The sequence below is a fragment of the Aedes albopictus genome, chromosome 2 (genome assembly GCF_035046485.1).
Source record: "Aedes albopictus strain Foshan chromosome 2, AalbF5, whole genome shotgun sequence".
NCBI lineage: Eukaryota > Metazoa > Arthropoda > Insecta > Diptera > Culicidae > Aedes > Aedes albopictus.
This window is the reverse complement of record NC_085137.1, coordinates 370,687,192-370,691,716: the sequence shown is the minus strand read 5'-3', so window position 1 is coordinate 370,691,716 and position 4,525 is coordinate 370,687,192.

The window sequence follows — 4,525 nt, the reverse complement described above, 5'->3', positions numbered from 1 at the left end:
TATGGAAAATCATGAAGATAGAGCCGTCGCATGCCTAGTTTTGGTGTCATGGTCAAAATGTCCTCGAAACAAGTTCCTCCAGGGCACATTCCGGTGGCCACGGGTTAACCAGGGAGGTCACTGGTCAATTTCATGGTTACTAAGATGATGGATATCACTCTTTGGCGAGCGTTCGTGCGAGACAGTCGCAACTTTTCGTTCGTCCGGTTTGTCTCCCGATACTATCCAGTTCGGTGGCTTTTTCCAGTGCTAGTTTTCCGAGTGATCAAGTGTTGAAGTGAAAATCCCTAGTGGGACGCGTGCGGTTGGCTAGGCCACAATTTTTGCCGCAATTTTTGCTGGAACTTATTCTGCACATTTTGAACTTTCTTCTATTTTTTTTCCAGGGATTTCAGCGGTATTTCTTCCGAAAACTCATGCTAGGATTTCGGCAAAAAACACCAGGAATTTCTTCAGAGATTCAATCAAAGATTGCAGGTTCCAGGAAACCCTGTTGAATTATTCCAGGGATGCCTCATTTTTAGGGACAATGGAAATTCGCGATTTCGCGGAAGCCGCGAAATCCGCGAAATTGGGCATTGGTCGCGAAATAAAAGAAATCCCGCGAAATGCCGCGAAATTTATCAATACATATTTAGAAAATAACCTCAAAATTCCACCAATTTTAAATTTTAAAATATTAATTTACTGATAACTTTCAACAGTGTAAAGTAATTAACATTTCTGAATCCGGCATAATGAAAGTTAAATGAATTTAACATGTACTTCTTTTATTATTTTTAATTACATTTGGTATTTTTTCTGTGAATTTATGATTACGCTTCAAAAAAATTCAAGTGAACTTTTCATTTCGCATGCAAAATTGGTGTTTTCTTCAACAAAACGTCCAAAAATGTGTAGCCGCGAAATCGCCGCGAAATTCACAATGTTGGCCCGCGAAATTTTAGAAATTTTGCCGCGAATTTCCATTGTCCCTACTCATTTTCTTTCAAAGTATTTCTTTTAATGATTCCTTCAGGAATTTCTCCTTTTCATAGATTTTCGCTGTGATCCCTCTAAAAGTTTACTTTGAATCCCAGAAATTTCCGCTGGTACTTCACGTGGCATTTCTACATAAATTATTCATGTGATTATTCCATGAATTCCTTTAGGAATTATACCAAAGAATACCTTTGCATACTTCGGTGGAAATTCATCCGGGGAATATATCACGAAATTTCGCCAGAAACTTATCAAGAAATGTCTCTAGGGATTTATCAAAGAATTTCTTAAGCGATTTTCTGCAGGGTTCTTCTAAGACTACGTGGACTTGCCCCGGCGTTATAACTCGCAGTATTGCATGAAACCGAATTTGCTTCCAATGCTGTCTACTGTCATGTCTTTTGGAGTTTGAAGGCTATATTTCAGTAGGAATGATATGTCAAGAATAAGTACAGAAGACGTTCGGTCGGTGCAAACGGTTTAACTGCAATGCTTTTTACCTGTAAGTCCGGTAAGTTCAACAAATTTGGAGTTATCGCACCGCCGAACGTCAAAATAATGTGACATATTTGCCCTAATAGGCTGGAGGAATTGAATGAATGTGGATGAATTAAACGAAAAGAAAAAGCAGGATCTTCATATAACATAATGCAGAAGTGACTGATGTTTCATCCTCATTCACGCTAGGTGAATAAGTTCCTCTGGCCTATGAACAGTCGCATGAAGTTCACGTTCATTTTACGTCAATTGATGGCATGATGACATCTGCAAAGCGTTGCAGTTACTCAATTTCATTCGTTAAGTAAAACGTAAACATGTTGCAGTTAGCAGCTAAACAAAATTTCTGACCTCGCCGTCGCATGCCTCGTTTTGGCGTCAAAGCCAAAATGTCCTCGAAACAGGTTTCTCCAGGGCACATTCCGGTGGCCACGGGTTAGCCAGGAAGGTCACTGGTCATTTTCATGGTTACTAAGATGACGGATATGAAAAACCATGAAGATAGAGCTGTCGCATGCCTAGTTTTGGTGTCATGGTCAAAATGTCCTCGAAACAGATTCCTCCAGGGCACATTCCGGTGGCCACTGGTTAGCCAGGGAGGTCACTGATCATTTTCATAATTATTAAAATAATGGATATGGAAAATCATGAAGATAGAGCCGTCGCATGCCTAGTTTTGGTGTCATGGTCAAAATGTCCTCGAAACAAGTTCCTCCAGGGCACATTCCGGTGGCCACGGGTTAACCAGGGAGGTCACTGGTCAATTTCATGGTTACTAAGATGATGGATATCACTCTTTGGCGAGCGTTCGTGCGAGACAGTCGCAACTTTTCGTTCGTCCGGTTTGTCTCCCGATACTATCCAGTTCGGTGGCTTTTTCCAGTGCTAGTTTTCCGAGTGATCAAGTGTTGAAGTGAAAATCCCTAGTGGGACGCGTGCGGTTGGCTAGGCCACAATTTTTGCCGCAAAAGTTCGTTTAGTTTGAGTAAAGTTCACGTTTTCATTTTATCACGTGGCGCATTGACCGATTATCGAGCACATCAGTGCAGCACCCCCGCACACCGCGCCGCTCGCGCGGCCATGATCGGCTTCTTCCAGTGAGTACCCAAGCTCATCGTCGTCGACAGCAGCAGCCCACCGAGAGAAGAGCAGAGAGCGTTCAACCGCCGCACACCAGCGCAGCGTCGGGCGCTCAGCAGCAGCTCGCTTCCTCCCTGTGCGGGCCATCCGATCGCTTGGACCTGTCGTCGTCGAGCCTGTGGCTAAACAGAGTGCACAAAGATAAGTACATAAAGTTACCTCTCGTTGTTCCCCCCTCTCCACTGACTCTTTGATTAGATTTAATTTGGTACATAAGCAGTTTTTTCTCACTTTTCCTGTAGCGTTAATTTTGTCCCTTGTTTTTTGATTATTTCTCGTCCCTGTGATAGTGATAGTTTAAGATTTTTGAGTGACCCGTGGTGGTAGTTAGCTACCACAATGGGCGATGATGATGATGGCGGGGGAACATCGTACCGCATCAACGAAGCTTCGTTATTGGCATCGGACTGCTCGAGCCAACAAGGCGATGTAAATGCTAATCCCTTTGTCTCCCTTCACCCTGGTGCTTCTGCAATGGACACCAACAGTAAATCTGTTTCGACGTCCCCCCGCCTCAAGGCCTACCCTCCCGACTTTGGCGGGCCATATGTTGTTTTCTTCCGACCCAAAGGCAAACGTTTGAACACCGTTCAAATCAGCAAGGATCTGACTAAGCGGTATTCTTCCGTTGTCTCCATTGACATGGTCGGTACAGCTAAGCTTCGGGTGACAGTAGGCGACCGAAAACACGCTAATGAGATTGTGGCCTGCGAGTTGTTTACACTTGAGTACTTCGTTTACCTACCAAGCGCGTCGATAGAGATTTCGGGGAAGGTCGCCGACGCATCTTTGACCTGCGAAACGATCATGCAAGGCTGTGGTCGTTTCCATAACCCTTCTCTTCCTCCTGTCCAGATACTGGATTGCCGGCAACTGCATTCGGTGTCCCAGGAGGGCGAGAAGAAGGTTTACACACCATCTGAAGAATTTTCTGTGACCTTCTCCGGATCTGCATTACCAGATCTGCTGGTGATTGGCAAACTTCGGCTACCTGTGAGGCTGTATGTACCGAAGGTAATGAATTGCATCAATTGCAAGCAGCTGGGCCACACCGCCCAGTACTGCAGCAATAAACCTCGCTGTGCAACATGCGGGGAGAGACATGTGGACGGTGCGTGTAAAACGCCGCCCAAGTGTGTTTATTGTGGCAGCGACCGTCCACATGATCTGATTGATTGCCCAAGGTACATACAGCAGAAAAAACATCAAAAACGATCGTTGCAGCAGCGATCACGGCGAAGCTACGCCGAAATGCTGAAAAAAGCTGCCCCGACCGTTGAATCCCGTAACATCTACTCGTCTTTATCTCTCGATGATCAGGGCTCTGACTCTGAGGTCGGGGACGGGGTTCCCTTTGTTTTCAAGGGTGAAACGAGGAAACGGATGAGGCTCCAGAGACCCACCAAAAAACCTCGGAATCTGCCTAGCAGCGACCCCCAACCCACCATGACAAATTTGAAGAGTGGTAAGAAAGCCACAAAACGTTCCCCTCCGGGATTCAAAATCCAGGATGAACGAGACTTTCCATCACTCCCGGGAACATCTAAAATCCCAGATGTCCCACGTTTTTCGAATTCTCAACCGGAAAGACAGCATTCGGAGCACCAGGAGCAACCTCAGGGTGCGCCATTGTTTACGCTCTCTGGCATTGTAGACATCATCCTCAGCTTCTTCAATGCTTCAGACTCCGTGAAGAACATTGTAAAAGGACTTCTTCCTTGCGTGACCCCTCTTTTGAAGCAGTTGGCTTCTAAAATGCCCCTCCTTGCGACAATCGTATCTTTCGATGGCTAATTTAACCACCGAGGTCGAAGATACTATTTCGGTTCTACACTGGAACTGTCGTAGTATTACACCGAAATTAGACGTTTTTAAATTTTTAGTTTACAATTTACAATGCGATGTT